Below are 19,960 nucleotides of genomic sequence, written 5' to 3'. Positions count from 1 at the left end.
CACCATACTGAGTCACATGTCACTTCCTTTTAATTTTAATTATTTCCTTATATGTCTCTTACTCATTTCCTCCCCTCTAGACTAGGATTCTCCATGAGGATAATGATCAAATATTTGTGTTTGTATCCCCACCAAGGGGTATAGTGCCTAGGATACAGTAGGATGTAATATTAGGGAATAGATGAATTCATCAATAGACAAAAAAAAAAAAGCTTTTTTTTTTTATTTAGAGAAAAGATTTCCTTGAACTAAGTTAAAATTTAAAGAGGAAGATTATACTCAAAAGTTAATTTTTTGCTACTTATGTTCCATTACTTTCAGGCATTTAATTTCTTTTCAGAAAATCAATACTTTTTACTAATATGAAAATAAAGAGAGGAAATAATGGCTATCTCTAAAATGTATAATAGTAGAGTTGTTGATAACTATGACTAAAAATTCAAATTTCTGAAAGGAAATTAAAAACATAATCTGATCTTAAATGTATTTGGAGGGTTTAACCATAGTCAAAATTCATGTTGTGTATAATAAATGTAAAAAAAAAAACTTTTTTTAAGATGTGATAAAACTAAAGTTTAGTTTATTAATAGGAAGGAATTTTATTACACATAGAATACAAGAAAAATTGCAGAGATCAATTACAAATCTAAAAGTGAAATTCATAGAATTTTAGAATCAGAAACAATTTATAGATAATTTCATTTTTCTGATGAGGAATTTAGTCATCAGAAGTAACATATGTAAGGGCATCAAGTTCACTAATGGGCCATTTAAATTTTAGAATCCTGGTATTCGAACTCCTGATTTGATGCTACTTCTATTTTATCGTTTCCCCATACTTTTGAAAATAAAAGTTGATAAATTACATTTGTTTTACATGGATATTAAAATGTAAAATATTTAGTACCAAATACCAAATTGAGCATAACACACAACTAACATGCATATCTATCAAAAGCAAAACTAGAAAATTCCAGGGCCTCTCTAGTGGTGCAAGGGGTTAAGTCTTAGCACTATGAAGCTATAAGCAGCCACTGCAGCACAAGCTCCATCCCCGACAGGGAGCTGACCCACATGGCACAGCAGACCTCTCCTGTCTTGCCTGCTGCTCCCCTCAGCAGTGTATTTCAGTAGATCTGCTTGTTCTGCTCCCACCTCTGTCTCTGGTGAATCCTCTCATCCCCACACCACACCTCTGACCCACACCCCAGCCTTTGTATACACAAATAAAATAAATCTTAAAAAAAAAACAAGAAAATTCCATATTAAAAGGATCTCCAATTACACACGATAACTAATAATCTAACAGGAAAACCTCTTATGAAGGTATTTTCCCCAAACAAGAAACAATTTGCAAAAAATAATATAAATTCTTTGTAAACATGGTGGAATAAGCCAATTCATTTTAATGTGGTACTTCAAATTGGCTTTAGAGTTAGTCTCATTTTTCATTACAAACTTTCATCATACTACACTATGTTCCCTATTAAATGTAAAATCAATTTTTCATCTTAACACAATCTAGAAATACAAAATGTCACCATGTTGGAAATCAGTAGGAAGAATATTTGTTCCAAATAATTTTTTTCAAGCTTCTTGGAAAGCTGTTTTTAATTGAACAGTTCTACTAAAACAAAATGATTTTACTTCACCCCAAGCACTGGGGTTTGTGAGGAAAAATGAGAAGAATCTCAAAAATGACAGGTGTTATAAAATGTTATCAATAAAAGTATTGGGAGACAAGCTGACCACGTGAACTACTTTGCTTTAACATTGAAACACTGAAAAAGCAAGGGGTAAAAGGTTGGGAGCCACATCTTCACCAGTTTGGCCACTGTCATCATGGTATGCATTGTAATTCATCTGCACATCTGCATATGTTCTTTGGAGTTTAACTGATACTGTGAAGACTGGGAAATGGCCTCTTTTTTTGGTAATTATAATCTAAGTGCTCACAATTATACCAATAATTTATAGAAAACTTATACCCATAATGGAACATTTCAGCTCACTACAGTCTAGATAAACACCCAACTTCATTCTTCAAAATGGCTCAAACTTGTGTCATTTTGCCATGACTTGAGTCAAGAGGACTTTCGTCTTAAAGGCAATTTAAACAAGTAATTAAGAATTTGAACACTGGCACTGCAAATCTTTATAACTTGGTTCTATTAATGCTAAAAATTTTTATTTTAACCTCACAGGAAACAGACAAAAATAAAACAGACCACCTTTATCTCCTTTTGCTCCATGAAAAATAGAACCCTCCTCTTGTTGATTGTGTATGAAACACAGATCTGGCACACAGAAAGTGTTAAATAAATGTTAACCGGGGTTATTTTGTTTTATGTCTACATGAACAAAATTTGATAGAAATACAGAATAGAAGAAAAAACAGAAGGCAAAGTCCCAAATTCTCACTTGAGGCTTTTATGACTAATTAGGCTTATAGTCAGTATCTAATGTAAGTATCAATAACAGAAATAAACACCTCAGGAAAATGTTCTGTGCCAAAAAGAAAAGGGAACACCACCAGTCCGTGACACCCTAATAACCAAAATTCATGTCTGCTTCTGCATTTAAGTGCTTAAAAACAGCCTAGAGTGGACACAGACCACAGGAGACATTAAGACTGAGGAGCTGCCCTTAAGAAGGGGATCCCTGTGGATCCCCACCACACAACTCTGGTGTCTTATTTTTCCATTTTCAGATGTTAACACAAACTTGTATTGTTGAGATAAACCCCATTTGGTCTTGCTATAGAATATAACTTTTTAAATATTGCTGAACACAAGTTGTTAAAATTGTGTTAAGAAAGTCACGTCTAAGTTCATACTGGTCTCTCACGAATTTCTGTTTAGTTTCAAGATGAGGATAATACTGGCCGAGGTTGGGAAATATTTTCTCCTTTTTTTAATAAAGATTTTGTTTACTATAATAAATTAGTACTTATATATGTACATGGAGTTTTCCTTGGGTGAAGTTTTAAATGTGAATTAAATTTCTCTAATTGAAGCAGGGCTCTTAGAGTTTCCATTTCTTTTTTAAGTCAGTTTTGATATATTTGTCTTTATTTCTTCTAATGAATGCAACTTATTGGCATCATATTCTTCATAATACTCCTTTATTATCTGTAAGTTTTACATTGTCTCAATGAACCCCATAACTATTATTCAGTATTATTATTTCATTGACCTTATATAATCATGTAGCACATTAATGGCAAGAGAGAGAGAGAACAGTTTGCTCTGGCTACCATGAGGGGAAAAATGCCTTTATTTATAATTAGATATTAAATAGAGGAAATGGAATTTATCTCCTCAATCATTTGCAAAGAGGATAGGAATCATAAAATTTTTATTCTAGTTCAGTGGCAACTTTCAATATTTATAATTCAACTTAGCAATATTTATTATACTTCTCATTATTGAATATTCAAATTAATATTTGAATAATTACTCTATGCCTGACTTTTTTCTTTTTATTTATTCATTTATTTTTTGCATAGAACTGGAGGGTAGGCCAGAGGTACGGAGGGGGGTGAGAGGATTCATCAGAGAGAGTGGGGAGCAGAACAGGTGGATTTACTGAAATACACTGCTAAGGGGAGCAGTAGGCAAGATAGGAGAGGTCACCTCCCTGACCTGGATTGAACTTAGGCCTTGGTGGTGATAGCGCTGAGACTTAACCCCTAGGCCACAGGTGGTTAAGGGGTGGCCCCCTGCCTGACTTTCTAAGTACCTGTTAATACATGCAATTGTCACAAAAATTATACAAAGTAGGTGTTATCGTAATATCAAATTTCTGGCAAAGAAATTTCAGCACAGAGATGTTATCACAGGTACAGGTCACAAGTATCACAAGTTACTAAGGCTACATATTTAATAGATGATAGTGCCAGGATTTGAACTTAAGCAGTTTTGCTTCAAATTTCATATAGCATTTTGTTCAATAGCTTGAATTCATGCTCTAATACAGTATTAAATTTATGTATCAAAAATACAATTTTAATCTGAGCTATTTAATTTTCAAACAAAATAAATTCATATTTTATACTAAATAGCAGTTACAAATTAACATAGTTATAATTGCATAAATTATAATTGTAGAAGAACATTAAAAATTGTGATACGGGGGGGGGGGGGGCGGAGCAACATGGCGGTGAGGAGACTCTGCGAGTAAGATCTCCCATTAAAAAAAGTTAATAGGGAGGAAAAGCAGCAGGTCCCAATGAGAACTGGGACACGGAAGATAAACGGGTGACGCCAGCTAACTGCCCGAAGAAGAAAGTGGCCATAAAAGAGGACCAGAAGGGAGGGAAGCGCAGAACCCTGCTCCCCTCCCCTGCCCACAGAGGCTGCACTCTCCGACCAGCAGAGAGGAGGAAAACAACAAACTAAAACTGCCAACAAGAACAAAGGACGCAGCAAGCGGGACTGTGAGTGGAAAGGAACTATTGCAGCCACCACACCCCGTGAACGGGAGCTGAGGCGAACCCCGCAGGATCCACCACAGAGGTGAGCAAACGGCTCCAGGCTCCATTGAAGAGAGACCCCGCCCCTGGGGAGGAGACCAGCACCAGCTCCGGGCACCATTGAAGAGAGGCCCCGCCCCCGGGGAGGAGACCAGCACCAGCACACAGCCCACCTCCCGGTAAGCCTGCGCGGAAAGGCAGCACGCTGGAAAAACAGGCGCGGATCGCGGTCAGGATTGCGCGGAACAGCAGCGCACTGGAAAACCAAGTGCGGATCAGAATCCAGAGCGCGCGCGGAAAAGCAGTGCAGTTGAAAAGCAAACGCGGATCCAGATCTCAGCTGCCCAGGTCCCTGCGCCTGCGACCTAGGCTTGCGGGGAGACGCGCGGAGGCCCTCACTGAGTGAGCAGGCCCAGGCGCCCAGGCAGGGGAGCGGGATTCAAAAGGCGCCATTCCCGCGCCACTGAACTGGGCTACAGCCTGAGTCCTGGAACTGAGGGCTTTGGAACTGACACCCGGGGCACGAAACTAGGGGCGTGGGTTCCCTACGATGGTGGGGCACAAGGCAGACACAGCACCCCAAAGCCGTTGAGGTGTACCCTACCATCCCCGCTCTGTTCCCTGTCCCACGGGGTGGAAAATCAGCTCCCCAAGGGCTCCAGGAGAGATCTCTGGCACCACCTAGCGACTTGAAGCCAGCAGAGGTGCCTAGAGGAGCCAGTGGCCAGCTGGGGAGTTAGCCCACGCCGGGCCCCTTCCGACCAGTAGTCTGAGCCCACAGGGGGAGCGAGCACCCACAGCTGGGGCAGACCAGGCGCGCAGAAGAGTGTGCCTGAGACCGGACGCACAGGGAGTGTGTCCCACATCACCATCTTAGAACAGGGACATTTCTTCAGTAAAGACTACCTGCAGAAGGCTTCCTCAGGAGCCAGAGGTGAGCGGGGGAAGTTCGCCCACGCCAGACCCCCTCTGGCCTGCAGTCCAAGCCCAGAGTGGGAGCAGGAACCCACCGCCGGGGCAGACCAGGCGCACAGGGGAGTGTGTCCCCACATCGGCATTTTAGAACAGGGACCTTTCTCCAGTAAAGACTGCTTGAAACTGACAGATGACTCCTGGAGGAACCAGAGGAGAGCAGAGAAGCTCACCCAAGATGCCGGCCAGTCCCAACTACACAGTGTCCCAACGCATACGGCAAATTAGAAAACAGACAGTAGGGAGGAGAAGAACCACACGCAACCTAGCAACTCCCCAGGGAAAAAGCACACCACAAAAAGAAAAGCAGCCCCCAGATTGCAACGACAGTAACTTGGAAGAACTTCTGAGCCTTCCAGAAAGAGAATTTAAAATTGCCGTAATTAAAAAACTGACAGAAGTCATAAAGGAAAACAATGATAAGGGAAAAATAATCAACGATCAGAAGAATGCAATTGAGTCCCTAGAGAGGGAAAACAATGGTCAGAAGAATGAAATTGAGTCCCTAAAGAGGGAAGTAAAAGAAATGCAGGAGATCAAAGAATTAATGGAAGAACTAAAGTATTCTGGGAAAAGCAATGAAAGCAGAATAGATGAAATGGAAGAACGAATAAGTTCTCTTGAAGACACAGAAATAAAATGAACCAAAACAGAAAAGGAAAGAGAAGTACGAAGGAAAAAGAACGAAGAAAGACTTCGGGAACTATCTGACTCCATGAGGAAAGGAAATATAAGAGTTATAGGAATACCAGAAGGAGAGGAGAGAGAAGTAGGAACAGAGAAAATTTTCAAAGAGATAATTGAAGAGAACTTCCCAAATGTGAAGTAGGACCTGAAAATTGATATACAAGAAGCAAGAAGAACACCAAACTTCCACGACGAAAGGAAAAATACAGCAAGACACATAATAGTAAAGCTCCAAGAATCCAGGACAAGGAAAAAATAATGAAGCTGGCAAGAGGGAAGAAACAGATAACATTCAAAGGAAAGCCAATCAGGCTGACATCAGACTTCTCCGAAGAAACACTACGGGCAAGGAGAGAGTGGAGGGACATAGTCAACAGACTCCAAGAAAACAGATGCCAACCAAGAATTCTCTATCCCGCAAAGCTCTCCTTCCTCTTTGAAGAAAGAATATGGACCTTCTCAGACAAACAGAAACTCCGGAATTTCATTACAACTAAACCCTCACTCCAAAAAATACTACAAGGAGTCCTAAAGTCAGAACCTCAGAGGGACGAATAACAATGAAAGAAGGCCAAAAAAAAAAAGTTATTAAAAGAATAAATAAATAAAATCAAAGGAAAGACAAACACAATGGCAAATACAGATGCTAACATATCAATATTAACTCTAAATGTAAATGGACTAAACTCTTCAATAAAAAGACACAGAGTTGCAGCCTGGATTAAGAAACAAAACCAACCTTTTGCTGTCTCCAGGAAACACATTTAGCTACAAAAGATAAAAATAGGCTCAAAGTTAAAGGATGGAAAACAATCCTACAAGCAAATGGACCAAAAAAGAAAGCAGGAACAGCTATACTTATATCAGATAAAACAGATTTCAAACTCAAAAAGATAAAAAGAGACCCCAACGGTCACTACATTATGATCAAGGGGACAATACTTCAAGAAGAAATAACACTCATTAACATATACTCACCAAACGAAGGAGCACCAAAATATATCAGACAACTGTTGTCCTCTCTGAAAACAGACATCAGAGAAAACACATACGTAGTGGGAGACTTCAACACACCACTATCAACAATGGATAGATCAACAAGACAAAAAATAAGTAAAGAAACCAAAGCTCTAAATAAGGACCTAGAGCAATTGGGCTTAACAGACATCTATAGAACACTAAACCCCAAAAAAACGGAGTACACATTTTTCTCAAGCACACACGGATCATTCTCCAGGATAGATCACATACTGGGGCACAAGACAAACATCAACAGATACACCAAGATTGAAATCATATCAACCATCTTTTCTGACCATGAAGGCATCAAACTAGAAATAAACCATAAAAAGAAGGCAAGGAACTTTCCTACCTCATGGAGATTAAAAACCACACTACTGGAAGACCACTGGACTAATGAGGAGCTCAAAGAAGAAATTAAAAAATTCTTTGAATTGAACGACAAGGAGGACACCAATATCCTAAATGTATGGGATGCAGCAAAAGCAGTAATAAGAGGAAAATACATAGCAATAGAAGCTCACATCAAGAAACAAGAAAGAACTCAAAGAAACAACCTAATCTCGAAGCTCAAAGATCTAGAAAAAGAACAACAAAAAAACCCCAAAACCAGTAGAAGAAAAGAAATAATAAAAACAAAAGCAGAAATAAATGAAATTGAAACAATCCAAAAGATCAATGAAACCAAGAGCTGGTTCTTTGAAAAAATCAATAAAATAGACAAACCCCTAGCCAGGCTCACAAAGGAAAAAAGGGAGAAAGCACAAATAAACAGAATCATCAATGAAAGAGGAGAAATCACAACGGACACAGCAGAAATCAAAAGAATAATCAGTAACTACTATGAACAGTTATATGGAAACAAGTTTAACAATCTAGAGGAGATGGACAAATTCCTACAACTCTACAATCACCCAAAGCTAGATAAAGAAGAAATAGAACACCTAAACAGACCAATTACAATTAGCGAAATTGAAATGGTAATCAAAAACCTCCCCAAAAACAAAAGCCCAGGACCTGATGGATTTACAAATGAATTCTACCAAACATTCAGAGACGAATTACTGCCTATCCTTCACAAACTCTTCCAAAAAATTGAGAAGGAAGCGACAATACCAAACACGTTCTATGAAGCCAACATTACACTAATACCAAAACCGAACAAGGACAACACAAAAAAGGAAAACTACAGGCCAATCTCCCTAATGAACACTGATGCAAAAATCCTCAATAAAATTTTAGCCATCAGAATCCAACAATGTATCCATAAGATAATTCATCACGACCAAGTAGGATTCATTCCAGGGACACAAGGATGGTTTAACATCCGAAAATCAATCAACGTTATCCAACACATCAACAAAAAGAATTATAAAAACCATATGATAATATCAATAGATGCTGAGAAAGCCTTCGACAAAGTGCAACACCCATTCATGATAAAAGCCCTTGAAATTCTTGGGATACAAGGAACATACCTCAACATCATAAAGGCCATCTATGACAAGCCAACAGCCAGTATCATTCTCAATGGTGAAAAGCTGAAAGCAATTCCATTAAGATCTGGAACAAGACAAGGATGTCCACTCTCACCACTGCTTTTCAATATAATACTGGAAGTCATAGCCAGAGCAATAAGACAAGAGAAAGACATCCAAGGAATCCAAATAGGAAAAGAAGAAGTCAAACTATCACTATTTGCAGATGATATGATAATATACATAGAGAACCCCAAAAAGTCCACAGAAAAACTAATTCAACTCATCAATCAGTTCAGTAAAGTGGCAGGATACAAAATCAACACGCAAAAGTCAGTAGCCTTCCTATACACAAACAATAAATCTGAAGAAGAAGAAATCAAAAAACCATCCCTTTTTTATTGAAACAAAAAAAATCAAATATTTGGGAATAAATCTAACAAAAGAGGTAAAGGACCTATACAAAGAAAACTATAAAACACTGTTAAAAGAAATAGAAGAAGACACAAAGAAATGGAAAGACATCCCCTGCTCATGGATTGGAAGAATAAACATTATTAAAATGGCCATCCTTCCAAAAACAATATACAGATTCAATGCTATTCCAATCAAAATCTCAATGTCATTCTTCAAAGAAATAGAACAATTATTGATGAAATTCATATGGAATCACAAAAAACCCCAAATAGCCAAAGCTCTCCTGAAAAAAAAGAAGGGAATGGAAGCATCACACTCCCAGACTTCAAACTCTACTACAAAGCCATAATCATCAAAACTGCATGGTATTGGAACAAGAACAGACATACAGACCAATGGAATCAAATAGAAAATCCAGAAATAAACCCACAGATTTATGGTCAACTAATCTTTGACAAAGGAGCAAAGACTATGCATTGGAGCAAAGAAAGTTTGTTCAATAAATGGTGCTGGGAAAACTGGGTCGCTACATGCAAAAGAATGAAGCTTGACCACTACCTCACACCATACACAAAAATCAACTCAAAATGGATTAAAGAACTAGACATAAGACCTGAAACCATAAAATATATAGAAGGAAATATAGGCGAAACACTACGTGATTTGCACATCAAAGACATCTTTACAGACACATCACCCAAAGCAGTGATAGTGAAGGCGAAGATAAACAGCTGGGACTACATCAAATTAAAGAGCTTCTGCACAGCAAAAGAGACAATAACAAAAACAAAGAGAAACCCCACCAACTGGGAGAACATTTTTGCACCCAACACTAATGATAAAGGACTGATCACAAAAATCTGCAAAGAGCTGATGAGACTTAACAACAACAAAGAAAAGAATCCAGTTAAAAATGGGCAGAAGAGCTAAAAAGAAACTTCTCTGAAGAGGAAATGCAAATGGCCAACAGGCATATGAAAAAATGTTCAACATCACTTGTCATCAGGGAAATGCAAATCAAAACTACTATGGGATACCATCTTACACCAGTGAGAATGGCACATATTAAAAAAACTAGCAACAACAAATGTTGGCGAGGGTGTGGAGAAAAAGGAACTCTTCTGCACTGTTGGTGGGAGTACAAACTGGTCCAACCACTATGGAGAGCTGTGTGGAGATTTCTTGACCTACTAAACATAGAGCTTCCATATGATCCAGCAATTCCACTCCTAGGTATTTACCCAAAGGACACAGAAACATCCATTCCAAAGAACACCCGCACCCCTATGTTTATAGCAGCACTGTTTACAATAGCTAAGCTTTGGAAACAACCCAATGCCCAAAAATAGATGACTGGATCAAGAAGATGTGGTACATATATACCATGGAATATTATTCAGCATTCAAAAAAGATAAACACATGCAATTTGCAGCAACATGGATGGCACTGGAAGGGATCATGCTCAGCGAAATAAGCCAAAAAGAAAAAGAAAATTACTGGATGGTCTCACTCATAGCAGGAATCTAGAAAACTTAAATAAGGGACCAGGAAAACGAATAACTATAAGAAAGTGAAAATCAAAATCAACAAAAAACTACGAACCAGAGACACTTTTAGGGGGCGGGGGTGGGAGGGGAGGGATTGGGGTCAGAATGGGGGGCTGCAATTGTATGGGGAATATAAAAATAAAATTTATTATTAAAAATAAATAAATAAATAAATAAAATTAATCCTCCGGAGGCAAAAAGCAAAAAAAAAAAAAAATTGTGATACAACATTACATATTATTGTTCCAATATGGATAATGTTTACTTATTAGAATGACACCTAAAAAACCTAACTTTGCCATTAGCATTTATCTGAGTAGGGATAATGTCAAGAATTACAGAGGAAGCTATCATTATCTATGGAAGCAGAGATAGCAAAGAAGTCAAGAAAGAAACTGATAAATTTTAAATGTAATCCAATCAAATATCAGAAAGCCAGGGATAGCAACAGAAAAGGACCAATATAGTCTAGTAGGTCAAAACAAGTACTTTCTATCTACTTTTACACTTGTTAGTGGATTTTGATTAATTTTGACTGTTTGATTATTTACATGAAGATATATACAAGCATAATGTGGGCAAAGATCTACTCTGTAATGACTGAAGCAAAATAGGAACAATGCAGTTAAAAAGGATAATTATACTAATAATATATACTAATGATAATCATAGTGACCATGCTAATGACAAAATAAATTAACATAGGTATTTGCACATACACCTACGTGGTTAGAGCACCAGATTTAGAGACATAACAGTACAGAAATAAACTACACTTGATAAAGAAAATCCAATTTAAATAGCCTAAGTAGTCTCTATAAAACTTCCAAATGTCCTAGAAATTCCAGATTCAAAATGCAAGTGAAATTTCCATACACAACAACTTAGACAGATATCAGGAGGAAAAAAATCCTTTGTCAGATATCCAGAGGTTTTGTATATATCTCAGATTTCTCCCAAAAGGTTGTAGCTTAGATTTTGGAGACTATCTTCTATATTAATCATTTTTTAGGACTGTTCTCCTTCATTCTTGACACCTAAGCTTCCTGGAGACTAGCTCAGGGATCAATAAACATCTTTTACCTTAGACATTTCAGAATTTCATTCATTCACATTTTTTGCTTTTCTCCCTTTAGGGAAGACATTATATAATAGAATCTAAAGAACATCTTTTATGAAAGTACATGCAGGCCTAATAATTTCTTAAGTTTAACTAAAAAGTTCCTTTATATTATAAGTTCTCTTATATTACAAAAGGAATATTTTACTAACATTTTAATATAAAAATTTACATATAAATTTGATATAAATCAAAATCATCAACCTGCATGTTCATGAAGAAAGCTCTGTGTCTCTAATGTACAGTGAGTTGATATGTTCTGTAAACAATTCAGGAAGAAGCTGCACTCAGATCATAAATTGGTATAGATTGTGTTGCTGTTCCAGATAGTGATACAATATTTTCTGCTGAATGAGTAAAAAGTGTGAAGGCATAAATCAAGACAAAGCAATCATCTGACAAAGAATTACAAAGGGGGGTCCATACCTTTTTCTTAGTAAATGCTAAGACACATTGATTTTCTACTTTAAGATAAAAGCCAAAATCATGTGTCATCAACATAAACAAGCAAAACTGTTTGGCTCAGTAAACTACCCTATTAAATAAAAATCCACTCGCAGAGAAATGGCAAATTTGAAATGTTTCATGTGATTAAAACAAGTTTGGATCAGCAGAGAAAAACATTTTAAAAAGAGTTCATAGAGTTTATTTCTAAAAAATGAAAAATCCATCACCAGGGAATAACTGTTGCTTTGGTTTGTGCAGCTAGATACTATCTGAAAAAGAAAATTCATTTATAGTGTGCAACTTGAAAGCACAGTTTTCAGCAAAATAACTCGGCCCTGATAATCTAATGTACTTTTCTTAATATGGCAATTTCATAGAAAGATATTTAAACACTTCTTTGTGAAGAGGATGTAGCTGGACAGCTGCTGGCATGTCCCTCACCTTTGCACAAATTCCATAATGGCAAATAAATCCCACAACTAGACAGATGATGTTGGCAAAAATCTCAAAATTAGACATGGAAACTCCCACACTGGGGCTATGTTTTTTTATTCACTCTATTCCACCATATCTACCCAGAGGGCAGGGTACAGGTTTGGAAAGTATCTGTGAGTAGAAAGGTGCAAATGCTCATCTATACAATAGCAATGACAAAATGAAACACAGTCACATGATGTCTCAAAATAGGGCACTCACTGGGAAGCATAAATGACAAATTGGAATTACAGCAGTTATTCATACTTAGTATTTTTCTAACTTTTTCAGAAAAATTGACAAGTCAACATTATTAAATCAGAACCTATTTTATTTACAACATAACTTCAGAAACATTTTCCCTAGGAATGAAATAAATGATGTACCATTTAGGATTTAAAGTCATATCCCACAAATGAAAAAATAATAATAATTATAAGCAAGATTTAAAAATTACATTTTACTTCAAAACCCATCTGAGAATAATTTCTGCTTCTTTATCACTAAGGGTTGTTACCAAAGACAATGGAGTTCTTTCAAATTTAGTAAGAAAGTTAAGTGGCATTAAGAATTTAACTGGAGAACCTTTTCTTTGAAAGTTCATATCGCCCCCAACCCAGGTCAACCTCATACAAAAATATACTTCTCAGAAAAAGAGGTCACGTTAGGAAGATGTAACCTGGAGATTCTATGTCCTGTTTCTTGTGGTGCCAAATAATTAATAAATTGTATAAACTAGGTTTTGGTAACATTTCTCAATGACTACCATTGATAACAAATCCATACTAAGAAACTCAATCCTCAAGGAAAAATCCCAATGGGCACATTTTAATTCCATATAAGAAAGCATTTTCTGCCAATGTGTTTAAAGGTAAGATGGAAAACCTTATGGAGTAATAAATTCTTAACTTTAGCAGTAAAAGAATATGTCTGGGTCAAATACTTGGTGAGAAAGTTTCTTGACCTCATTTTAATGTTAAATAAGCCCAAAAGCATATCATACGATTCATGTATACCACTTACAATGCACCATCAATAAAGATAGCTGGAAATATTTTCCAGGTAGCTGAAAAAATACACAAAATCTGTATTTTTCTTTATGTATCTAGACCCTCATTTAATTGTAGGTATAAATGTGACCGATGGGTGAGAACAGATACCACAATGAATCCATTGTATTTTCTTTGTTAGAAATTGTCCTTTTAAGAGGTCAGAAGTATGATCAGCATGAGCTGAAAACTTTTTAGCGGCCCTAATTTAAAATTTTCTTCCAAAAAGTTGGAATCAAGTTCTACTTTCTCTGATCTTCAATCAATAGGCTGTACAGTTGAACATCACTTAATACCTTTCTTTGTTGACATGTGAATGTGGCTCTGCACAAAGGGTGCTCTACATAATAAGTTATTTTGCAGTGTTGATTTTTCATAGAAATTTCATTTTGATGGTAAAAGTATCACCTACCCAAAAAGTATACTTGGAAAAGGAATTAGCAATGAGTTCTAAGAAATTCTAAGTAAATTTGAAATAATAGAAGCAAATCACCTTAGATAAAACAATGAGAATTTCAAAAGGATAAGAGAAATAAATTGATTAGGCATAACTTTTTTTTTAAATTGAGGTGAAATTGGTTTATGTAGCTATATATGTTTCATATAGAGAGAGTCACACTTCTTCAGATGTATGTTACCACACCACACCCACCACCAAGTTTTAATATTGTCATCCATGAGCTACCTAAGATAACAAAGTACAGTTTTCTCTATTGTATCCAATGTCTTATTGATAGTGATAGTCCCTTCTTTTGATGGGAGAGTTCTGGAATAAATGGAATCTCTGCTTGTTATATCTGAAAATTTCCCTCAATATTAGCATGTAGAATTACATATTTAGAGGCACTACCTCATTCTCAGATGCACAATTTCAATAATACACCAGCTGAAATAGGAAGTATCCAAGAATATATCATTAGGAAGGAGAAACATGTTGATATACTCTATAGTATTCATATAAAAACCACCTTTCTGTAGTGTTCTATATGATTTCATTAAGATCAATACACATTCAATAACAACATATTGTATTAGTAGCATTAGTAGAGTTCATTATTATGTAGTTAATACAAATAACCAGAACTGAAACAACCACCATATTTTCTTGATGCAGAAAAAATTATGGCCTAACAGCCTTATGAAGGAGCATAGTGGCCATGATTCAAAAGAGCACCTGTACACCTATGTTTATTGCAGCACTATTTACAATAGATAAAACCTGAAAACAACCCAAATGCCCAAAAATAGATGACTGGATCAAGAAGATGTGGTACATATAAACAGTAGAATATTACTCAGCAATCAAAAAAGATAAGCTCATGCCATTTGCAGCAACGTGGATGGAATTGGAAGGAATTATGCTCAGTGAAATAAGCCAGAAGGAAAAAGAAAAATATCAGATAGTTTCACTTAAAACAGGAATATAGAGGAACCAAATAGGACATCAGTGTAAAAATAATAATAATAATAGTACAAAAACACAACAAAGCAAAAACTGACAATTATAAACCAGAGACATACTGCAGGGGAGGAGGAAGGAGAGGGATCAGAGGGAGAGAGAGAGGAGCATAGGGGAGTGTGGTGATGGTGCACGGGTGCCTTGGGGAAGGAAATTCTATGGGGACTCAATCTGAGGGGGGTGGAGGAAGCAAATATTGTTTAAAAAATTAAAAAATGATAAATGTTAAAATAAAAAATAAATAAAAATAAAAATAAAATATGGAAAAGCTCTAAAATATATTTAGGAAAAAAAGTGTCATTTGAAAAATGGAATAATTATATAGTAGTTAAATTTCCAGAGTTCAAGACAAAGGATATTGAAGCTGCTTAGGGATAAGAAGCAGATAACCTATAAACCATAACAGGCTTACATCTGACTTCTCTAAGGAAACACTATGGGAAAAGAAAGAATGGAATGATGTTATTGAAATATTTCAGTAAAAAACTGCCAGCCAAGAATAATCTACCATGAAAGTAACTGTTACAGATATGAGGGAGAAATAAAGACCATCTGAGATGAACAGAAGCTGAAGCAGTTTGTAAATATTAGATCTCCCCTGCAGGAAATGTTAAAAGAAGCACTCTTGTCTAAATTGAAGAATTTTTAAAAATTAACAAGTAAATAGATTGAACCAGAAAACTAAGGACAAAATGACCTGTAGCAATAATCACCCTAACTGCAAATAGACTGAATTCACCAATAAAGAGGCACAGAGTGGTTGGTTTGTTCAGAAAACAGAATCCAACTTTCTGCTGCCTCCAGGAAATATACATGACCGCTAAAGATAAAGACAGGCTCAAGGAAAAAGGTTAGAAAATCATATAAGCATATGGAAGCCCAAGAAGGACAGGAACAGTTTAAAAAGGTAACAAGGAACAATAATGAAGGCTATATATTATGATTAAGGGCATGCTAGAAAGATAAAATGTACATTAATATATATTTACTAAATGAAGGAGCATCAAAATATATAAGCCAATTTTTATCACATCTGAAAACAGAGGAGTAGCACATTAGAGGCTGGGACTTCAGCACTCCACTTTCACCCATGGAAAGTTCAACTGGACAGAAAGTAAACAAGAGTAGTTTTTAACATATTTATGGGGCACTACATCCAAAAAAACTGAGTTCACATTCTTCTCAACTGCTCATGGGATCTTCTCCATGATTGATTGCATTTTACATGATAAAACAGGTATCAAAAAATACATGAAGATTGAAATCATACCAACTATGTTGCCTGATCACAATAGTATCAACTAATAACCAAGCACAAAAAAAAAAAGCAGAAAAAAAAATCTCTAATATGTGGAGACTGAACAAGACACCATTAAATGACTATTAGGTTGATAAGGAAAGTTAAAGAAGAAATTAAAAAATACCTTGAGAATAATTAAAATAAGGACAGAAACTCCCAAAATCTATGGAACACAGAAAAGTGGTACTAAGAAGGAAATATATAGTAATACATGTATATTCACATCAAGAAACAAGAAAGAACTCAAATAAATAATCCTATCTTTCACCTTAAGGAATTAGAAAAAAGATGAACAAACCAAACCAAAAGCTAGTAGAAGGAAGGAAATAATAAAAGTTAGAGCAGAAATAAATGAAATAGAAGTCAAAAAGAGAATCCAAAAGATTAAGGACACCGAAAATAAGTTTCTGCCAAAACAGGTAAACCTCCAGCCAGGTTTACAAAGGAAAAAAAGGGGAAAAAGTCTAATAAATAGAATCAGAAATAAAAATTACAAGAGACATCTTAGAAATTCTGTGTATCATAAGAGATTACTGTGAATATTTGTATGCTAGGATGTTGAGTTACCTAGAAGAGATGGATCAGTTCTTAGATATATAACCATATGAAATTGAATCAGGAAGAAATATAAAACTGAACAATTACAATTACAAGCAAGGAAATTGAAACAGTAATCAAAAGTTTTACCAAAAACAAAAGTCCAGGACCAGATGATTTCACTGGTGAGTTCAACCAAACCTTTAAAGATGAACTAATACATATCCTTCCCAAACTCTTTCAAAAAATTGTGAAACAGATAATACTTCTAGATGCAACTGATATAAAAACCAGATAAAGACATGATAAAAACAAAAATTACAGACCAATATCACTGATGAACATAGATGCAAATATCCTCAATAAAATCCTAATTCAACCAAATTCAACAATTCATTAAAAGAATCATACACCACAACCAGATTTATTCCAGGAACCCATATCTTTGTGAATCTTGTAAAACCACCTCATAAATCTTAAAGTCAACTGCCTGGGGAGAATTAAGGTACATGTATCATAGGAAATCTTAACTAAAAATAAAAAATATAACAATTCTTCACATTCCCAAAGTGAAAACAGTTATATGAACACAGCAGCTTTTTCACAAGAGGAAGGCTATATCTTGGCATATTCACAATCTAACTAGAACTTTAGTACTTCAAAGTAAATCCAAAGTGATGCCCACCTAATTTTCATCATGAACATGAGTAATTTTTAGATAAAAACATTTGATTTTATATAAATAATAATATATCAAGGTGTAGGAAACCAGGGGCCTCCCTGGTGGCACAAGGGGTTCATTCTCAGCACTAAGAAACTATCAACAACCACTGCAGCACAAGTTCAATCCCTGCCAGGGAAGTGGCCCACATGGTGCAGCAGACCTCTCCTCTCTCACCCACTGCTCCCCTCAGTATTTCAGTCAATCTGCCTGCTCTCCCCACTCTGTCTCTGCTGAATTCTCTCATCCCACCCCTGCAGCTCTGGCCTACACCCCAGCTCTTGTACGGATAAATAAAGTAAATCTTAAAAAAAAAAAAAAAAAAAGATGTAGGAAACCAGTAAGTTAATCAATTATTGAAAAAAAAATTCAAAATTGTTGAAGTCTCTTATATTATTTAAGTCAATTCCTGGCCTGTGGCCAGATTCCAAAGCTACCAGATAGGCTCTGTGTTATGTGGATGATATCTACATTATTTTTGTTGAAGGGAGATAGAAGCAGGAAACCACCTGTTCTAGTATCTTATTGCCTGTACTTCAAAAATCTAAAACCATTACTACTGTATATTACTGTATATTTAGAATGATTAAAATTAAGACAATGATAAGCACTAGATAGGATGTGGAGATATTGGAACTGTCATATTGTATTGACAGGAATAAAAAATGGTATCCTTTGAAAACAGTTTAAGATCTCCCAAAGTTAAACACACTTGTGATCCAGCCACTTCACTGACGGCAATTTACCCATTGGAAATAAAAGCAGATGTTAATATAAACATTTATATACAAATATTCACAGCATATTTCTTTATAATAGCTCAGACTATAAGCAATCCAAGTACTGATCAATAAATGAATGGATAAATGAATAAATGAATCAATAAATAATACTTATTTAGCAATATAGAACTGAATTATTGGTATATTCTATAACATAGATATCAAAAAAATTGTACCAAATGAAATAAGTTAGAAAAAAGTACATATGTAAAATTTCACTTATATAATTCTTTGGGAAGTATAAATAGATAAGTATATATATATATATATATATATATATATATATATACAACAGTGACATATAAATAAATGTGTGTGTGTGTGTGTGACTGGTGTCAAGAGTAGGGGTGAGGCCCCAAAGTAGTTATTACAAAGAGACATGAGAAAATTTTTAGAAGCAAATTCTATTTTTATAATTATCTTGATTTGGTACTATACAGTAAAATAAAGTCCTAAAAGAATCCTTAGTTAAAACCAAACAGGGCATTTCACTGATAACTTAGGATAGCTTTCAAGTCTTACTTTTTATGTTTTAGATTCAAAATAAAGGATTCCTTGGTTAGTTTCATGTTCATTGGACTATGAAGCTTCTTCCCATCAAGTAGATTATTTCCTGGAAGCCAATTCTTGAGTAAATATCATAAGCAGAGTTTATCCACTAAATACTCGCTTGGTCCGAATTACAACTGACTTGATTAGACATTAAAAATTAATTTGAGGTGGATGATCTTTTGTTTAAATAAAAGTCAAAGAATCTCTCATCTATTTTGTTAACAAACATCTTACCATTGTAGCTCAATGGCAAAATATCACTCTACATATGGCAGGTCAGTTTTCATGCTTTCATCTTAGGTTTATCTGGACAAATCAACAATCCCAATGTTTTTTCTATTGAGACTTGTACAATGCACAGCTAATATTTTAGAAGCTCTTACCAGGTGGCTTGGAGATAAGTTCTTGACTATGATACTTTTAACACAAACATTTAGATGGAGATATTTTTAATTTGGATAACTGGGCAAAATTTAATACAAGTTAAAAAAATATATACTTTAGCCAGGATAATAAGCTTCTTCAGCTATATATTATATTCATTATATTATATTACATTATATTACATTGCATTATATTATATTACATTATTATATATTATATTATATTATATTATATTATATTATATTATATTATATTATATTATATTATATTATATTATATTATATTATATTATATTATATTATATTATATTATACATAGAGCTATTTGACTAAAGAACAAATATTTGACCTCTACCCTACATGTTATAGGCTGTATGCTATATTAATAAGGGGATGAATATGTGTAAATAAGAAAATGTGGCTTCCAGTCCACATCAGTTTTGTTGCTCACCTGTTATTTGGTGAGAGATAAATAACAATCTCTCTGAGTTTTTTTCTTTCCATTATATCTATGAAATTGTCAAATAGCACTTCTGATTT

General features: G+C 35.3%; 1 protein-coding gene across 1 annotated transcript in view; it reads right to left on the bottom strand.

The window, feature by feature from the left end:
* MALRD1 (MAM and LDL receptor class A domain containing 1) overlaps nt 1-19,960 on the bottom strand; it is a 385,105-nt gene that overhangs the window by 256,266 nt on the left and 108,879 nt on the right. The gene's annotated exons all lie outside the window — the stretch shown is intronic.

This window comes from Talpa occidentalis, unplaced genomic scaffold (assembly GCF_014898055.3).
Source record: "Talpa occidentalis isolate TD23 unplaced genomic scaffold, MPIMG_talOcc4v2.1 talOcc4.14, whole genome shotgun sequence".
Lineage (NCBI taxonomy): Eukaryota > Metazoa > Chordata > Mammalia > Eulipotyphla > Talpidae > Talpa > Talpa occidentalis.
Note: the sequence above shows the minus strand (reverse complement) of the source record. Positions and strands in the feature narration are given on the sequence as shown.